Genomic DNA, 20,369 nt, shown 5'->3' with positions numbered 1-20,369 from the left:
TGGGTTTGAACATGTCCCACCAACATCATAGAGGGGTATTTCACAACTTTACATATAATGTTACTACACACATTTCATCATGCTATTATTGACCAGTGAGTTATTAGTTTTCAAATGATTCCTCACAAGGCATATTCTGTATGATGGTGTGTTGGATGTGAATACAGGGGTGCATCTGGTCACAGGAAGCTGACCCTGAATCCCAGAAGCATGGGTAGGTCCCACAAGCAGAGAGGTCTGGATGAATGAAGCACTTGTGGGGAGCCCTTCTGCAGCAGGCATGAATGGAGGGTGGTGGGAAGCCAAGCCAGGGACAAAAGGGTTAGTGCAGGAGGCAGATTCCTTGATGGGCAACCTGGAAACAATGTTCTTGGAGAGAACTGCAGTTCTGGTACCCGCTGTACTTGGGGACAAACAGTTTTATCATGAGGGCTTTGCAGATTACTGAATGCGTTCCTGAATAAACTATGCCCAGAGGTGGGACTTTGAACTGAACACTGACAGACTATCTTCCCTTTTATGGGTGCATGTAGGGGAAAACCGAGGCAGGCATGTCAGATGTGCCACAGTTTGCCAGAGGGGGGTGCTTGGGGTGGGGACTGCCCTACTACAGAGACGTCTAACAACTTTTTCTGGTGAGTAGTTTCTTACTATCACACAACTAGTGAGCAGATTTGTGAGTTATAATGATAGAAAGCAAATAAAGAATGAAAGGGAAATAAAAAGTCATGTAATCAATGCTAGGTGTAAAAAATTTGGGACAATCTCTAATTATTTACCTAAAAAACATTTTAGCTTGTGTCTTTGCCATCGATTTGTTTCTCTTTATGCTGTACCCTGTACTATTTGCAGCACTGTACCTTGTTTGCAAACTGCTCACTCATGTTCTTTTTGTTACACCTGGTGTCCTCGTTTAAGAGACATGAGGCTATTAGCCATGTTGACAGCATCTCGCTCTTGATGTTCAATCTAAAATGACAACACTCTGTATTGTTTCCTACTTATGCGATCTAGGCATTTGAAGGGTTTAATATGCAGCTGGATACTGAAAGCCACGCATGCTCCTTGAAGTCAAAAGGAGATGTTAGTGTACTCCTGCTGCTCTGCTTCCCCCAGACCGTGGGGGAAAAATGAAGAAAAGAAACTAAAATATAGGAGTTCAAGAAATAAGTTCCCTCTTGGGTTCTTTCACCACCTCGTGCAACAAATCTGGCTTGGAAAAACAAGGCACTTTCTGAAAATCTAAGTACAAGGATGAAGTTTTATTCCGAGGCACTGGTCCTGGGAATAAAACTTCATCCTTGTACTTAGATTTTCAGAAAGCCTTTGACAAGGTCCCTCACCAAAGGCTCTTACGTAAATTAAGCTGTCATGGGATAAAAGGGAAGGTCCTTTCATGGATTGAGAACTGGTTAAAGGACAGGGAACAAAGGGTAGGAATTAATGGTAAATTCTCAGAATGGAGAGGGGTAACTAGTGGTGTTCCCCAAGGGTCAGTCCTAGGACCAATCCTATTCAATTTATTCATAAATGATCTGGAGAAAGGGGTAAACAGTGAGGTGGCAAAGTTTGCAGATGATACTAAACTACTCAAGATAGTTAAGACCAAAGCAGATTGTGAAGAACTTCAAAAAGATCTCACAAAACTAAGTGATTGGGCAACAAAATGGCAAATGAAATTTAATGTGGATAAATGTAAAGTAATGCACATTGGAAAAAATAACCCCAACTATACATACAACATGATGGGGGCTAATTTAGCTACAACGAGTCAGGAAAAAGATCTTGGCGTCATCGTGGATAGTTCTCTAAAGATGTCCACGCAGTGTGCAGAGGCGGTCAAAAAAGCAAACAGGATGTTAGGAATCATTAAAAAGGGGATAGAGAATAAGACTGAGAATATATTATTGCCCTTATATAAATCCATGGTACGCCCACATCTCGAATACTGTGTACAGATGTGGTCTCCTCACCTCAAAAAAGATATTCTAGCACTAGAAAAGGTTCAGAAAAGAGCAACTAAAATGATTAGGGGTTTAGAGAGGGTCCCATACGAGGAAAGATTAAAGAGGCTAGGACTCTTCAGTTTGGAAAAGAGAAGACTAAGGGGGGACATGATAGAGGTATATAAAATCATGAGTGATGTTGAGAAAGTGGATAAGGAAAAGTTATTTACTTATTCCCATAATACAAGAACTAGGGGTCACCAAATGAAATTAATAGGCAGCAGGTTTAAAACAAATAAAAGGAAGTTCTTCTTCACGCAGCGCACAGTCAACTTGTGGAACTCCTTACCTGAGGAGGTTGTGAAGGCTAGGACTATAACAATGTTTAAAAGGGGACTGGATAAATTCATGGTGGCTAAGTCCATAAATGGCTATTAGCCAGGATGGGTAAGAATGGTGTCCCTAGCCTCTGTTCGTCAGAGGATGGAGATGGATGGCAGGAGAGAGATCACTTGATCATTGCCTGTTAGGTTCACTCCCTCTGGGGCACCTGGCATTGGCCACTGTCGGTAGACAGATACTGGGCTAGATGGACCTTTGGTCTGACCCAGTACGGCCTTTCTTATGTTCTTATGTTCTTATCCTCTCTCCTGCTTTTGTGAGGTAGCTTGTTTGTCTGCTATGTAGCCAACAAAAGGGCCTGCATTTGCTGTGAAAATCAGTCTCCGTTCACACTGGTTCTGCTCACACCCAGGATTCACCCTGGGAATGGTTCACTCCCCAGCTCTGATTCTGGGGGTTCCTGAATGTCCATCACGCGACAGGTGAAATTCACCTCCGTGCAGGAGCTGATGTGGTGCCTTGGCCTCTCACTGGCCCTCATTTCACCCTAAGGGCACCAGTGCATAGGTAGTGTTTCTCACTCCATGGGACCTGCACCTTACCAAAGCCCATCTACACCAGCAGCTTCGTGAGGAGTAAGCTGTCTGTGTCAGGAGCTGGGGACTTTACTAGTGCCCTCTCTGATTACCAATTTGCATGAGCAGAAAGGAGAAACATGAACCGAAGGTCACTGCAGGGTTCACACTTTGCTGGTTAATTGCAAACACTTCTTATCAGAGGGCATGCTTCCCTGGCTTGCTTCCAGGTGCCTGGTTCTATGCGGGTTGCACAACTTGCTGATTCTGGGTCTTTACTGGTTAGTTCTGGACTCCAGCCTATTCCACTGCCATCTCTTTGACCTTTGCTGGCTGAGCTGCAGAGGGGTTTGGTAATCAGAGTACATGGTTTCCTTTGTGTTTTAGCACCGTTATTAGTGAGGCTGTGTAGGCTGCTGCTCCAGCTCCTTTCTTTCCCATCTCCAGCTGCACAGTCCACAGGCCAGCAGCATCCAGGGCTGATTCATAGCTGTACGCTCCAGCTAACAGAGGCCTTGAGACAGCACTGAGCAAGAAGCATATTTCACTGTCTGGATTTGCTGAACATGTACCAGCTTGCACAGCCCTTCCTCGCCTTGATCAGTGCTGGCCTGCGCAGATGGCCTATTGCAGTCAGTGCAACTCCTCATGTGAGTTCTACTCTAAGGGTAAATGACCCCAGTGCATTTCATGGCCTGTGCTCCATTTGAGTCCCATTTAAAGCAGGGCATAAGTAGGACTCAGGTAGGGCATGGGTCATGTCCTGGCCCTCTCTGCCAGGGTGAATTTCTCCCCAGGTGAGTAAAGTTTGCAGGCAGGTGCTCTGAGAGAGAGGGGGAGGGAGGGGAGCAGTGCAGTTGGTTCAGGAGAGGGTTCATCCATAAGAGCAATAAAAAATCATAGACCCCCTAGAATGCAGGAAAGCAGTAGCTGGACCCATTTAAAACCTGCTAACCCCCCCTCCAGCCCTATCACTAACCCTGCAGTTAATCCCCAGTCCTGTCAAACCTGCTGCTAATTCTCGGCCCCACCACTATGTGTAAACCATCTGCCAGTCACCCGGGTGCCTGTGCCCTCCGATGGGCAGCAGGAGTGAGGGCAGAACAGCAACCCCGAGGCAGCGGCAGAGAAGAGCTGTGTGGGTAATATGATGGGGGTGGGTGTGGCAGTACTTGCTGTCCCCCAGCTAATCACAGTAGCAGACCACCCATGTCAATGGGTAGCAGATGGGCATCATATCCAGCACCCACTGCCGCTTGTTCTCCTGATCTCCCCACCTCCTTGCCCTCACTGAAACTGTGCTTGCTCCTGACCTGTCTCCATAGCTGGTGTGATACTTCCCTAGGGCTGGGAGGACCCTCGCTACTGCCTGCCCTTAGCGTGCAGAAGCCCTGTCTGCCCCTGCCAGGGGTCAGCTTCCCAACTCCTCAGGCCACACCAGCCCTAGGCCTCACAGACCCTGATGTCTGTCTGCAGGTTAGCAAGGGGCACACTCATGTGACACTTTGGGGGTCACCTCACCACCTGCCTGTAACCCTGGGTGTTCCTGTGCTGTGCAGCTGTGGCTCAGAGCCCTGACACTTGCAGCCTCTCACAGCATGCTGGCCTCCCCCAGCTTTCAGTAGCCTAGTTACTCCTTGTAGGGTGACACCCAGAGCTCCTCCAGCCCTGAGTCTCCCCCAAACCACCTCCCCTGTAGTGCCTAGTCCCTCTCGCTGGACCCTCACAGCAGTTACCAAGTTCACTGCCTCCAGAGAGGCAGAACACACACCAGGCTGGTGGCTTGGCTGTGGATTTTACCCGTCAGTTTAATACTCAGCACTGAGATGCTTTTGTGATAAAACTAGAATAGGTTTATTAACAAAGAAGAGAGATTTAAGTGACAGTCAGACTAGAAGAGACAGGTCTGGGTACAAGAGAAAACAAAACCAAACCCACTTTCTAAAGATTAAACCTTCATTTTGGTGAGTTACAATTTTTGTCTAAGCAGGTTTCTCACCTGTAGTCAGTTTCCAGCTACTCTTGCCTTCCAGGCCAAGAAGATCCGCTTTTCATGAACTCAAAGGGTGCTGCAGTTCTTTATATCCTCAAAGTTTATCTTTGTTTTCAAAGTCAGGAGGCCCTCCTGGGGGCTTAGCTTTGTGTCCCCAGAGAGCCGATGTCATGTTCAGTTTTGCAGTCTCCTGTGATTTTTACAATGCAAATGGTCTTCTTGCAATCCCCAATGCAATTGAAGAGCCTGTTATTCTTGGCCATACCTGGTTTGATTGCAATTGAGCCCAAGAGGTGTTGGCCATTCTCCTTTGTCTGGAAAAAACCTATTTGGTCTGTTTCCAGATTCCAAAGCCTAATATCTAAATACTCATAACTTCACATACATTTCACAGTGATATTAATTGACCAGCATGGTGTTAGTTTTCAAATGATGACACCTTGTAAATAACTATCATGACAATAATGTGTGAGGTGTATTGAGCTGGTCAGGCCAGCTAAGTTCTACTTTACGTACCAGGGAGTTCCGTGTTGTCCGGGATTCTCTTAGGGCACACTCCAATCCCTGAGTCAGGGGTGCTGGAACAATATGTACAGTGGGGGCTCTGAGAGCCACTGAACCAAACTGTAAGCCCTGTATATGATGGAAACCACTTCAAGCCAGGGGGTACAGCTGCACTACTGCTCTGAGTCCTCTGAGTGGCTCCTGATCCACTGGGCTCTCTCAGAATTCAGAGTCACTACTTCCAAAGAAGCAGTACACCCCAGCTTCCCAGTTCCACCTCAGATCACTGCTCCACTTAACACACAGCACTAAGACATATTTGATTTCATCGTAAATATAAATGTATTTAACAAAGCCCAGGGATTCAAGTAATAGCAAGTAGAAGTATTGGAAACAAATGTAAAATAAAATCATAACATGCATTCTAGAACCTAGACTTAACCAACTAGATACTCTCATGTCTTGTACTGTATTGCTCACTCAAAGTCTTGGCAGCATTTTACAGCCAGGCTTGGCTGTGATCCCCCTTTCATGAGACAGACATGCTGTCAGCTTGCCTCCTAGGTGAAGGATCCCACGTGTTCTCTTGTACTTCCAGATATACTCTAACAATCCTTTGTCTTTAGTCATAAAGGGGACACTCCTCCCTCACCCCTGCAGTTCTTGTTCCTCCTATATGTAAGCAGAGTCAGGATGAGATCTACCCTGACATCTGGTGGTACATTATGAGGAGTGGGCAAAGGAATTTTAGGAATGTGCATTTGCATTGGTAAACCCACTCCACTTAGCATAACACACAGCAGCATGGGATGGTTATTTTCACACTGTGGAATCCCCAATTTCTTTGTTATTGGGGCAGGAAGGAAAAAAAGGGGCTGTTACCTTAATTATGTGAATGAGGAACTATGAGACTGCTTTATGACAGAAATGACTCAACCTACATTAAATAGTACTTGCTAGACAAGGGACATGGGTTCCAAAACCCAGTGAGGGGAGAGAGGGTGGGGACTGGTGTGTGTACCTGATGGTATGGGCCCCTTTTGAGGGCCTGGAACACCAATTGCACTTTCTCCACTGTTTAAGAGCAGAGCTAATTTTGAATCCTTTAGGAGTCCATCTAGAGGTTGCTGACCTGAATTCACGTTGGGCCATGTGGCAGTGGGGCTCTCCTACTACAAGTTGAAATCACTAAGAGCTGAAATCACTAAAAGAGCTAAGCTTACTAAGCTGAGATCACTGAGTGCTGTGTTAAGTAGTGGGAGAGCCTGAAGATCTATCACCAAGCAGCTGGCAGAGCGGCACAGTCTGCAGCACGTTGGAGCAGCCCATGGAACAGTGAGCAGTGTGGAACGGTTTGTGGAGGACGGCTGACGTGGTTCACGGGTCTGCTGGAGGAGCGGCACAGCTGGTGGAGTGGAGCCAGTCGTGGTGAAGGCTGCAGCAGAACTCCACGGAGAAGCGGGGCAGTCGGCCCTGGCCCACGTAAGGTCTCCCTAGCACCCTGTGTGCGTGACCCCCCCCCATTTCCACCCAGGCTGGGGGGGAGTAAAACTCTGCAGATAAACTTTTGAACTCTGGGGTGGCACTGACCGGAGACTGAGACTTTTGGGTTGTTGGACTTTGGGGTGATTGGACTTAAGACCCTAAGGACAGTGCCAAATGTACTTGGAGGTGGGTTTTGCTTATGGTTTGTGTATAGTCCTGTTTGTGGTGTCTCTCCAACGTGATGCCACATTGTTTCCCTCCTTTATTAAAAGGATTTTGCTACACTCAGACTTCGTGCTTGCGAGTGGGGAAGTATTGCCTCCTAGAGGCGCCCGGGGGGGTGGTAGGTAATTGTCCCAGGTCACTGGGTGGGGGCTCGAGCCGGTTTTGCATTGTGTTATTGAAACGGAACCCCTGGATACTGAACCCGGCCCTTGTTGCTGCCAACTCAGAGGGGCAGAAGGGTTACATATAGATCTTCTTTCTTGTGGATTGTACAACCTTGTGACTGGCACTTGGCTCAGTCTGAAAACAGGCCTCCATTGTGAGGCAGACAAATATATACATCTGACCAAATGGGGAGTTAAGCGACTGTTACCTCCTGGTTGAAAGGCACATATCTCAGGTCTGTTATCCCCTGGTGACCTGCCTTAACTCCAAGACTGTAAGAACATAATTTTCAGTACAGCTGCATAACTGCTTCAATATTATCCGTACACACATTTTGCAATGCTTATGATGACCAGTGGGCTACTGGCTCTTGACAGAGATCTCACATGCCACCTTGTGACCTATAATGCAGATATCCGACTCAGGGGATCCCTGTAAAATACGGTGCACCCCAATGTATCTGGCCAATTGGCACCAAGAGGTCTTTGGGACACAGACATGTTCTTTCATAGCAGTGTTTGCTTCTCCTACATGCCAGGAGCCAGCAAGGGGACGTGTGTGGTGGTGTTGGGCCCTTGGGTCCCCACTTCTCCTGATTCCAATCCCTCCCTCACACTCCAGACTCTCCTTTGGGACTGTCACGGGGTGTATGTACCCCATGGTGGCCAAGCAACCAAGGGGTTAGTGCAGGTACTGCTGGCTGATGCTGATTGGCAGCTTCTCAGTAGCTGGGAGGATAAAAGGACTGGGAAGGGCGGGAAAGAGGGCAGCTACCAGAGGAGTGAGCAGGCTGGAGAAGGGAACTCCTGCCAGAAAGCTGCTGAATAGCTGCTCAGAGACAGCCCCCTAGGAGGGGACAACTGGACCAGTGGGCTGAAGAGTCTCCAGGAGCCAGGGGTTGGCGGGGGAGCGGAGGGCATGGCTGGAGTTGGCTTGTCTAGCTTAAGAGCCCTGAGCTAGAACCCAGTGGAAGGGATGGGCCTGGATTCCCCTACAAGCCCCCTTGAGGGACTTAAGAACAGAGTGGGTTTTCAGACACCCTGGGCATCAGGAACTGACTGATAGCCCCGCCAGACTGAGTGGACTCAGGTGGGATGCTCCACATGGCCAGAGGTGGTGCTGCTGCATTGACACACCAGCCCAAAGTGTCCCATTCTATCCAGCAGTATCTGCCCCTCCCCCCCCATGATGGGCTCACCTATTCCTCCCTCCCTTGCCGCTCACTGACTGACACCTGGCCCTCTCCTCCCAGCCTCCGCTGGGGTGACTTACCTTCCATGCTGACATCCCATTGGATGCATCAGCTGCCATCTCTCCACCTCCTTGTTCAGCCTGCGACCCTGTATCAGCTCCCCACCCCAGACCGGTATCTCCTGGGCCCATGTCTTCCCCCCATGCTGCTCCCTCGGTGACCTTGCGCGTGCTGAATGCCCTGTCTCAGACTGTCCTATGGGGTCAGGATGTTTCTGCTGAGGCAGGATAACTTGGCACCAGCCTCTCCTCCGAATAAAACATACACTGAGATGCAGCAGGGATTACCTGCCTGGTATGCTGAGCAGAGAGGATGTGCTGTCACCCTGGGCCCTCCCCTCATGAGCTGCTCAATTCCAGGTGGTTGTTATTTTCCCAGAGTGTGTGCATGTTGACCTTCTGTCTGTGCCACCTGATAATTAACAGGGGATTAGCAGATGTAATTAGGGCCCTTTAGTAGCACTCATTTGATTGAGCAATGGGAAACCTGCAGGGCCTCTAGCGTTGTATGCTATGAAGTGCTACAGCACAGGCAAGTGATGCCTAAACCATGGTGGTCTGTGTGCAAACATAGCCAAAGCCCTTCCATCTGCAGCCGCTGCATCCCATCAGTGTCACTGAGTGCATAGCTCATGTCAATTAACCACATTTAGAAGCTGCTGGCTAAAGAGAGACATCTCAATAGCACAGGGGGGCACACACAAAAGAGAGGCCAGAGCTGCCACCGGAGAGAAAGCGGAACCAAAATCCCAGATCCAAATCCCAGAAATGTGGGGGAAATTGAGATCCAGATATGAGCTTTGTAGCTTAGGCCTCTTTGAGGATGATGCACAGAATCGTAGCCATAGGGAGGGGAAAGCAGTACTAGGCCACATCAAGTCCACCCCCTTCCCCACGATCTTAGGGCACGTCTACACTGGCAAAGTTGCAGTGCCGGCAGTTACAGCGCTGCTCAGAGAGCGCAGAAGGGAAACCACTGTTGTGCGTTCACACTGACAGCTGCTTGTGCAATAGCATGTTCACACTTGTGGCACTGTTCGGAGTGGTGCGCTCTGGGCAGCTATCCCACAGAGCACCTCTTTCTCTTCTGCTGCTAAGACTTGTGGGAAGACGGAGGGGGTCATGGGGCATCCTAGGTCCTGTTCCAGTGCCCTGTGATGCATTGCTTTACATCCCAATAATCCCTGTGCTTCCGTCCGCATTTGGTGCCATCTTTCAAAGGTTTGTGTACTGCGTGCCCTGCCTCTTTTGGGCTGCAGGAATGGATTCCAAACTGCTGACCACTATGCTGCTCGCTGTGACCAGCACGTCATGAGTGGCAGTGGAGTTATTCCTTAAACTACAAAGGCAAGAGGAGTGCGACATTGGTCTCGCCACGTGTACTAGCTAGAACACAAGATTGCTTGTGGCATTCACGGAGGTGCTGACCACAGTGGAACGCCGCTTTTGGGCTTGGGAAACAAGCACTGAGTGGTGGGATCACATCGTGATGCATGTCTGGGATGACGAGCGGTGGCTGAAGACCTTTCGCCTGAGGAAAGCCACATTCATGGGAGTGTGTGATGAGCTCGCCTGAGCCCTGTGGCGCAAGGACAAGAGAATGAGAGCTGCTCTGTCGCTGGAGAAGGGTGCAGCGATTGAACTGTGGAAGCTGGCTACTCCTTGTCACTAACTGGCTGGCTGACCCCAGGCAAGCACACATGAGCCACAAGACCCCCAAAATGGTGAGTAGCTGCAGGGGTAGGGTAAATCACTGTTCCCAGACCCTGCTGTACACTGGGCACATGGCTCTTGGGGAGAGCCAGCACTGTAATGGGGGGCCTGATAATAATTCCTGTCCCCACATTTTCCACAGGCTGTGTTCATTATGGAAGATATCTCGCTGCTGAGGGTAAGCAGGGAATCAAGGGAGGGTCTTCTCCAAGCCTGCGGCTTCCGCCCTGGCCTCTATGCAGCTCACCTGTGTGCAGCAATGGTATGCACCCTTCCCCCCCGTGACAGCAAAGTGGCATTGGAAAGTTACTGTTAATGGGGAGAGAAACAAAGCAGCTCTGCTAAGGAACCTGTGGCAGCAGATTGCCCAGTATCTTCACAAGAGTTTCCTGGAGATCTCTGAGGGAGATTCCCATGAAGTGAGGGAGTCAATCAACAGCCTGTTCTGCCACTTAGACTAGGCATGAGGTGGGAGACAAGCCTGCTTTCTGCAACCCTACTGCCCCCAACAACTCGTTTCAGCAATTCCCAAATCAGATCCACTTACTAGGGGCCTCCTGTCCGATTTGAGCTTTGCCAGGCTCTGACTGCTGTGACTGGCTAGGCTCCTCTGGCTAGAGCTCCTGACTGCATGTGTCTCTGGCCTCTGAGTCATCCTCTGCCTCTGGATCCCCCTCCCCATCTTCGTCCAAGATTTCCTCCTCCTGGCTCAGTCCACTCTTGACTGGCATGCGAGCCAACGAAGTATCCATAGGGGCCTTCGCAATGGAGATGGGGTTGCCACCAAGTATCGTGTCCTGCTCTTTGTAAAACCGGCAGCTCGTGGGCATAGCACTGGAGCAGTGGTTTGCGTCCCGCGCCTTGTGGTAGGCATTCCGCAGCTCCTTCACTTTTACCCTACACTGCAATATGTACTGGTCATGGCCCCTTTCTATCATACATCGTGAAATCTGTCTGTAGGTATCATAATTCCTACAGCTGGAGCACAGCTGGGACTGCACAGTCTCCTCTCCCCAAGCTAGGTCCTTCCTAAAACCCAGCCCACTCTCCATTTCCACTCACCACACTATAAAGCCACTGTTCATAATGCTGTCTCCATCCCTAGGGGAGATCCAGTGCCCTGAATGGCTACATCGACAGTTTCAACAAAGCAAATAATATTTACAGCTCAGGACCGGTATTAGAAAAGGCCCTTCCCTAGTGCAGACAAAGCTTCACAGAGACCAGGGCTCTGACACTTTGCTAGCTGCTACATATGGAAGCTGAATTTGATTCCAGGAGGCTGCACTGGATTCTTCATTGTCCTCCTCTGGGCTCTGATTGGCAATACACCTTCTAACTATGGAGTGTTGTGCTGAAAAAGTGATCAGTTTGTTATTTCTACAATAGAGTATCCATAAGAGTGAGGGTAGTGACATTCATGCAACATGGTCCAGAGGTTCTACGTGGGAGCTATTCATATTTATTTCTTCAAAGGTCAAAAATCATAGAATCATAGAATCATAGAATCTCAGGGTTGGAAGGGACCTCAGGAGGTCATCTAGTCCAACCCCCTGCTCAAAGCAGGACCAAACCCAACTAAATCATCCCAGCCAGGGCTTTGTCAAGCCTGACCTTAAAAGCCTCTAAGGAAGGAGATTCCACTACCTCCCTAGGTAACCCATTCCAGTTCTTCACCACCCTACTAGTGAAAAAGTTTTTCCTAATATCCAACCTAAACCTCCCCCTCTGCAACTTGAGACCATTACTCCTTGTTCTGTCATCTTCTACCACTGAGAACAGTCTAGATCCATCCTCTTTGGAACCCCCTTTCAGGTAGTTGAAAGCAGCTATCAAATCCCCCCTCATTCTTCTCTTCTGCAGACTAAACAATCCCAGTTCCCTCAGCCTCTCCTCATAAGTCATGTGCTCCAGCCCCCTAATCATTTTTGTTGCCCTCCGCTGGACTCTCTCCAATTTATCCACATCCTTCTTGTAGTGTGGGGCCCAAAACTGGACACAGTACTCCAAATGAGGCCTCACCAGTGCTGAGTAGAGGGGGATGATCACATCCCTTGATCTGCTGGAAATGCCCCTACTTATACAACCCAAAATGCCATTAGCCTTCTTGGCAACAAGGGCACACTGTTGACTCATATTCAGCTTTTCGTCCACCGTAACCCCTAGGTCCTTTTCTGCAGAACTGCTACCCAGCCATTCGGTCCCTAGTCTGTAGCAGTGCATGGGATGCTTGTCCTTGTTGAACCTCATCATATTTCTTTTGGCCCAATCCTCTAATTTGTCTAGGTCCCTCTGTATCCTATCCCTACCCTCCAGCGTATCAACCACTCCTCCCAGTTTAGTGTCATCTGCAAACTTGCTAAGGGTGCAGTCCACACCATCCTCCAGATCGTTAATGAAGATATTGAACAAAACCGGCCCCAGCACCGACCCTTGGGGCACTCCACTTGATACCGGCTGCCATCTAGACATGGAACCATTGATCACTACCCGTTGAGCCCGACCATCTAGCCAGTTTTCTATCCACCTTACCGTCCATTCATCCAGCCCAGACTTCTTTAACTTGCTGGCAAGAATACTGTGGGAGACTGTATCAAAAGCTTTGCTAAAATCCAGAAATAGTACATCCACTGCTTTCCCCTCATCCACAGAGCCGGTTATCTCGTCATAGAAGGCAATTAGGTTAGTCAGGCATGACTTGCCCTTGGTGAATCCATGCTGACTGTTCCTGATCACTTTCCCCTCCTTTAAGTGGTTCAGGATTGATTCCTTGAGGACCTGTTCCATGATTTTTCCAGGGACTGAGGTGAGACTGACTGGCCTGTAGTTCCCTGGATCTTCCTTCTTCCCTTTTTTAAAGATGGGCACTACATTAGCTTTTTTCCAGTCATCCGGGAAAACTTTAAGTTTGTCCAGTCATGGAAAGGTCAGAGCAATGCCATGGTGGGACGAATGGCCCATGCTGCAAGTCAGCAGCATGCTGCACTTGTAGGACAGGAGAGAGATTGTTCTATGCCAAATAAACTGGGGTGGGAAATGAACTTCAGACCTGTTTGGAAACTGGCTTGCCCAGAGTCCCATCTGTGGAAGTCTTGTTCCTGTCACCAAATCAATTATTTCTGGTAAAGTGCATCCCTATGAGTAAGAGGAATTAGCCAACAAACCTATTAAACCACAGTTGAGTATTTGTTAAAGTCATAGAAGTCAGGGAGGTGCCAGATGGCTGAGGAAAAGAAAAGGTTGACAAGGTTTTTCAAAACAGGAATGGAGAGTGATCCAGGCAATTACCATCTGGTCTGGCTACCTGTAGTTCCCAGCAAAATAATGGAACCCTCATCTCAAGGGTAACACAGCCATCTGCAATAAATAGCATAGGTTTGGTCAGGGTTGGAGTTAATAGTAATGAGAGTCTAGAGACAAACTAAAAATAAGTTTTTTGTATCAGCCTCCCTTGTTCTGTTACTGCTTGTTAGTTGTGTGCTCAGATTGCAGCAAGGTCAAAAGGTGTTCAGTATCCTTGATCTCACCACACTGGCCAAGAATTTTACTAGATAACCTCAGCAGCTCATCCTTCATCTCTTCTCTGTCACCTGCCTACCTTCCCTTTATGGCTTCTGCTCTGCCCTTCCCACCCCTGCTCTACTGCTCCACATTCCTGAGTCTGACAACTTTGCTCAAGTATTTCTCTTCTGTATGTGGGGAAAAAACAGATGATGTAGTCATATCATATAAGACTCTTTCCATTCCACTAGTATCGTGGAAGGGTGTTAAACAGCAGTTACTAATGTTAGACATTTTAAAATCAGTAGGTCCAGATAACATGCATGCAGGAGTTTTAAAAGAGCTGATTGCGGAGCTTGTTGGACCACTAATGTTGATTTTTCAATAACTCTTGGAAAAGTGGGGAAGTTCCAGAAGATTGAATGAAAGTCTCCATCACTGGAGGTTTTTAAGAACAGGGTTTTTAAGAACATCTGTCAGGGATGGTCTAGATAATAACTAGTCCTGCCATGAGTGCAGGGGACTAGACTAGATGACCTCTATTAAATGTAGGACTGGAAATGAACTCGAGAAGTCCCATCAAGTCCAGCCCCCTGCATTATGGCAGGACCAAGTAAACCTAGACCATCCCTGACATCTGTTCGCCCAATCTGTTTTTAGGGCATGTCTACACTACAAAGTTGGATTGATTTAATAGAAGTCGATCTCAGACAGCCAATTTTATGAAGTCAATGGTGCATGTCCCCACTAAGTGCATTCGGTCGTTGGAGTGTGTCCTCAGTACTGTGACTAGCATTGACTCATGGAACGGTGCGTTGTGGGTAGCTATCCCACAGTTCCCGCTGCCCATTTGAATTCTGGGTTAGGTTTCTAATGCCTGATGGGTCAAAACATTGTCGCAGATGGTTTTGGGTACATGTCCTCAGTATCCTCTCCTCCCCCACTTCCTCCTTGAAAGCAATGGCAAACAATCCATTCGCGCCTTTTTTGCCTGGGTTGAGCTGTGCGGACGCCATAGCATGGCAAGCATGGAGCATGCTACCCTGTTCACTGCCATTGTGACCATCGCAAAGACCTACGCATGGTCCTGGAGTATGTGCAGAGCCTAGCTAGAATCCACCGGGACGAGGAACAATGTGAGTAGGCAGGGCCATCCTTACCCATACGCAAACTATGCAGCTGCATAGGGCATCAGGAAATTTGGGGCATCAAATTGCCCCAAATTTCCTGATGCCCTACACAGCTGCCTGCTGCTCCAGGGGCCAGCCCGATCCCCCAGCCGGCTGAGCTGGCCCCTTGTGGCCAAGAAAGCTGCCCCCGCTCCCACCCTGCACTCATTCCATCCTTTTCCCATAGCCCCCGCCCCTGATCCGCTCCCTCCCCACCTCTTCCCACCCCTGCTCCGCCCCAGCCCTGCCACCACTCCCCAGCCTGCTCTGCTCTACTGGCTCCCAACCTCACTGCCGGTAAGTGCTGGGCGGGGGGCGGTTCCCCCCTTACCCCCCAAGTCCCAAGGCTGAGAGCCAGGGGAGCGGAGTGGGCTGGGTCTGGGTCGCTCCACTTCCTGCTGCCCCGTAAGTGTAGGGTCGGGCCTGTGTTGCAATCACTGGGCGGCAGGAAGTGAAGCGACCCAGCCCCAGACCGCTCCACGCTGCCGGTGAGTGCTGGGGGTGGTTCCCTCCCTTCCCCAAGGCTAGGAGCTAGGGGAGCAGAGCGGAGCGGGCTGGGACCGGGTCACTCCACTTCCCATCACCCCGTGAGTGTGGGGTCAGGCCTGCCTTGCAATCACTGGGCAGGAGGAAGTGGAGCAACCTGGCCCCAACCTGCTCTGCTCTGTCGGCCCCCAGCCATGCTGACGATGAGTGCTGGGGAGGCCTGCTCCTGCCCCCCACAGCCCTTGGGCACAGCCCCTCTCCCCTGCAGAGACCTGGGGATGCCCCCCCCCATGGAGGCCTGGGGCCAGCCTCCCCATTGTGAACTTATCAAGGTGTTATAACGAGAAGCATTTTTTCCACGTTTAGAGGTGTATGAAAGCTGCAAACATTCTGTGGCGCTCCATGCTGGTAATGCAGAGGGGCTTATAGGGCACCACAATATCTAGGGGCAGCCCTGTGAGGAGGACATGCACACAGACCTGCTTGAAGGCATGGCATTCAGCAATTGGCATATGCTGGTGGCATTTGGGTATGTGGACACAGTGGAACACCGATTCTGGGCCCGGGAAACAATCACAGACTGGTGAGACTGCATAGTGTGGGATGATGCCCAGTGGCTGCAAAACTTTCACATGCATAAGACCACCTTCGTGGAACTTTGTGAAGTGTTTTTCCCCACCCTGAAATGCAGCAATACCAAGATGAGACCTGCTTTGACAGTTGAGAAGAGAGTGGCGACAGCCCTGTGGAAGCTTGCAACGCTTGACTGCTACCGGTCAGTCGGGAATCCATTTGGAGTGGGAAGTCTACTGTGGGGGCTGCTGTGATCCAAGTGGACAGGGCAATCAATAGCCTTCTGTTAAGAAGGGTAGTGACTCTGGGAGATGTGCAGGTCATAGTGGATGGCTTTGCCGCAATGGGGTTCCCCAACTGTGGTGGGGCGATAGATGGAATGCATATCCCTATCTTGGCACCAGACCACCTTGCCAAACAGTACACAAACTGCAAGGGGTACTTCTCAATGGTTTTGCAAGCACTGGTGGATCACAAGGGCTGTTTCATTGACATCAACATGGGACGGTCGGGAAAAATGCATGACGCTCGCATCTTTAGGAACTCTGGTCTCTACAGAAAGTTTCAAGAAGGAAGTTTCTTCCCAGACCGGAAGATTTCTGTTGGTGATGTTGAAATGCCAAAAGTTATCCTCGGAGACCCCGCCTACCCCTTGATGCCATGGCTCATAAAGCTGTATACAGGCAACCTGGACAGCAGTAAGGAGTGGTTCAACTATAGGCTGAGCAAGTGCAGAATGGTGGTAGAATGTGCCTTTGGCCATTTAAAAGGACACTGGCGCTGTTTGCTGACTAGGTTAGACCTAAGCGAAAGCAACATTCCCACTGTTATTGGTGCTTGCGGTGTGCTCCATAATATCTGCAAAAGTAAGGGGGAAACATTTCTGGTGGGGTGAGGAGGTTGAGACAGATTGCCTGGCGGTCAGTTTTGAGTAGCCAGACACCAGGGCAATTAGAAAAGCACATCATGGCACTCTGCGCATCAGAGAAGCTTTGAAAAACAGTTTCATGAATGGCCAGACACCTGTGGGACACTTATGTGTGTTATCCCCTGTTGCCAAGCCACCCCCCCTTTTAGTGCATGCATTTTCCTGTGAAATTACTCCCCTCCCCTGTTTGACCATAGCTGGCACAGGAAATAAAACTCTTATTGTTCTGAATCCAAGCATTTTCATTTACAACCAAAGACAGAGATCACAGGCATCGCCGAATAGTGAAGTAAGTGTGGGTGTGCTAAGGGTCTGTGAAGGTGGTGGGGTAGAGGGCAAGGACAAGGGCACACAGTTTATTATAGCCATGTACATAAATCACAGATGTTTGAACGACAGCCTTCTGCTGCTTGTGCCATCCCCTGGAGTTGAGTGACAGGGTGCCTGGAGCCTCTCCCTCTCACGTTCTAGCACGTCTGGGGGGAGAGGAGGCTGCGGAACTTGGTGAGGAGGGTTGGGGGATCAATAATGGCTACAATGGGGCTCTGTACTCTTGCAGCCTTTCCTTCAACTCCACCATACACCTCAGCATTTCATTTTGATCCACCTTTGGTTTCAACATCGCATCCTGTGTATTTCGCTCACACTCAATGCACGTTTCCCTGTGCTCTAACATCTTACGCCTCCATGCATTGAACGGTGCCCTATCTATGCAGGAGGATTGCATTACTTCTGTGAACATGTCCTCCCGTGTACATTTTTTCTCCTTCTTATCTGTGATAGCCTCACGTCTGGAGTCGGCGGAGGCAACACAGCAAGAATCCCAGCTGCAGGGTTAAAAATAAACAGGGGAAGAGATTAGAGAAGATACATTGTTGAAAACAAAAGGCTAACTCCTTCACAGTGAATAAAGAACTTCAGAGCGGACAGCACATGCCTTAGGTACAAGGTCGCATTTTTCCTTCCAAGCTGAGTGCACCCCAGTACAGTAACACACATGGCTGGACAGGCAGTCATGGTAAGCAAAAGGGTTGGAGGGGTTTTCTGCTTCCACCTTGATAACATGCAAATGGCTGCAAACTTTATAACCCTCCAGCAACCAATGCTGCTTGTGGAGGTTTGGGGTGGAGGTGCACAACGAGCATGGTCAGCGTGGGACCACCCCCTCCTGCAGAGCATGGCTGTTCTCCAGGATGATCCCTTTCAGCCAAGCTCAAACAGGGCAGCATTCACTGGGTCATGATTTTTTGATGGGTCAGGAAACAGAGGGGGTTGCTTCAGTGCTGTCCCTTACAAAACTCCCCCAATTTCATCCAGGTTACCATGAATGATATCAGCCTTCGCAGAGTGAGAAAGGAAGAAAGAGAGTGCATGCTGCAGGAATGTTTGCAGAAAGCCGGACCTTATGCTGCTATGCTCTGTGCTGCAATGACGCCAGACCACTTGCTACTAGCTTGGCGTGGCAAAGTGTCCTACTGCAGAGGATGGAACAAGGCAGCCCTCATCAGAAACCTTCTGAGGAGGATTTCTGAGTACGTCCAGGAGGTTTTTATAGAGATGTTCATGGAGGATTGCCGTTCCATTCCCAGACACATTAACAGACTGTTCTGGGGACGCCAAGCACCCACTGAGTAGCTCTGCAGACTGTGACTGGATCCAAATTGTTAAGGGCAGACCCAGGGCCAGCTCTATGTTTTTTGCCGTCCCAAGCATGGCAGTCAGGCAGCCTTTGGCAGTGTTTCTGTGGGAGGTCCTCCGGTCACACGGATTTGGTGGCGGCTCTGTGGGTGATCTGCCGCTCCTGCGCCTTCGGCGTACCTGCTGCCGAATTGCCGCCGAAGCCGTGGGACCAGCAGACCTCCTACAGAAATGCCGCCGAAGGCTGCCTGACTGCTGCTCTCACAGCGACCGGCATGCCGCCCCCGCAGCTTGCCGCCCCAGGCACATGCTTGCTGCACTGGTGCCTGGAGCCACCCCTGGGCAGAACAAATGTCAAACACTATTTCATCTAACCCATGTAGTGTTATTTCAAATGTGCACTCACCAGAGTGCCTTCCCTGGGATCAGGGTCAGGTAACAATGGATCCTGGGAGGGTATTGGCTCCAGAGTGAGGAATTGTTCCTGCTGACTTTCGGGGAGAACAGAGCCTCCACCCTCCTCCTTTTCGACAAAATCCTCCTTGCTGTTGGCTGCGGCTGCCGCCTTGGTGGTATTCAAGCAGACAGTTGGGGTACTGGTCGGGTTCCCTCCTAGAATGTCATGCAGCTGGTCATAGAAGAGGCATGTTTGGGGCTCTGACCCAGAGCGACTGTTAGGCTCCTTTGTCTTTTGCTACGCCTGCCTGAGCTCCTTAATTTTCAGGCGGCACTGCTGTGCGTCTCTGTTGTAGCCTTTGTCCACCACGCCCTGTGCGATTTTGGCATAGATATTGGCATTTCTTCTGTTGGTATGGAGTTTTCGCTGCACAGATTCTTCTCCCCATACAGCAATCAGATCCAGTGTCTCCTGTTCGCTCCATGCTGGAGCTCATTTGCAATTCTGGCCCTGCATGCTCACCAGTGTTGCTGCTCGCCATGCTGACCAAACAGGAAATGAAATTCAAAAGTTCCCGGGGCTTATCCTGTGTACTGAGTGCAGCAGAGTTGAAAGTGCTATCCAGAGCGGTCACATTGGGGCACTCTGGGACAGCTCCTGGAGGCCAATAAAATCAATTGACACAGTGCTGTGTCTACACTACCCCAAATTCGACCCAGGAAGGTCGATTTTAGCACTACTCCTCTCGTCAGGGAGGAGTGCAACAGTTGATGTTGAGAGCTCTTTAGGTTGGTGGAATGGGCTTGGTAGTGTAGACATGTGCGTTATAAACTCGACCTAACATGGCTTAGATCGACCTAACATCGTAGTGTAGACCAGGCCTTAGAAACTTCCAGTGTCAGGGCTTCCACAACCTCCCTAGGTAACCTGTTCCAGAGCTTAACTACCCTGAGAGTTAGAAAGTTTTTTCTAACATCTCACCTAAATCTCCTCTGCTGCAGATTTATCCCATTACTTCTTGGGCTATCTTCAGTGCACATGGAGAATAACTGATCACCAGACTCTCTATAACAGCCCTTAACATACTGTTCTCAGCCACCCCTCTGCCCCTCAGTCTTCATGCCAAGTTTTTAAATTTTTCCTCAGAGGTCAGGTTTTCTAAACCTTTTATCATTTTTGTTGCTCTCCTTTGCACTCTCTACAATTTATCCACACCTTTCCTAAAGTATGGCACTCAGGACTCAGCAGGGCTGAACAGAGCTGGACAATTACCTCCTGTGTCTCATGTACAACCCTCTTGTTAACACACCTCCAGAATGATATTAGTCTTTTTTGCAACTGCGTCACATTGTTGGTTCATATTCAATTGGTGATCCACTGAAACCTCCAGATCCTTTTCAGCAGTACTATCACCTAGCCAGTTATTCCCCATTTTATACTTGAGCCTTTCAGGGCCTCCCAGAGGATTCAGGGGGCCT

General features: G+C 49.5%; 1 long non-coding RNA gene across 1 annotated transcript in view; it reads left to right on the top strand.

Moving 5' to 3' along the window:
• The first annotated feature begins 585 nt into the window (after window positions 1-585).
• The window catches only part of LOC123376734, a 66,863-nt gene continuing 47,079 nt past the window's right edge, over window positions 586-20,369 (top strand). The window contains exon 1 of the long non-coding RNA XR_006581915.1: window positions 586-635. This is a non-coding gene — a long non-coding RNA (uncharacterized LOC123376734). The remainder of the gene's footprint in view (window positions 636-20,369) is intronic.

This window comes from Mauremys mutica, chromosome 8 (assembly GCF_020497125.1).
Source record: "Mauremys mutica isolate MM-2020 ecotype Southern chromosome 8, ASM2049712v1, whole genome shotgun sequence".
In the NCBI taxonomy this organism is placed as follows: domain Eukaryota; kingdom Metazoa; phylum Chordata; order Testudines; family Geoemydidae; genus Mauremys; species Mauremys mutica.
Note: the sequence above shows the minus strand (reverse complement) of the source record. Positions and strands in the feature narration are given on the sequence as shown.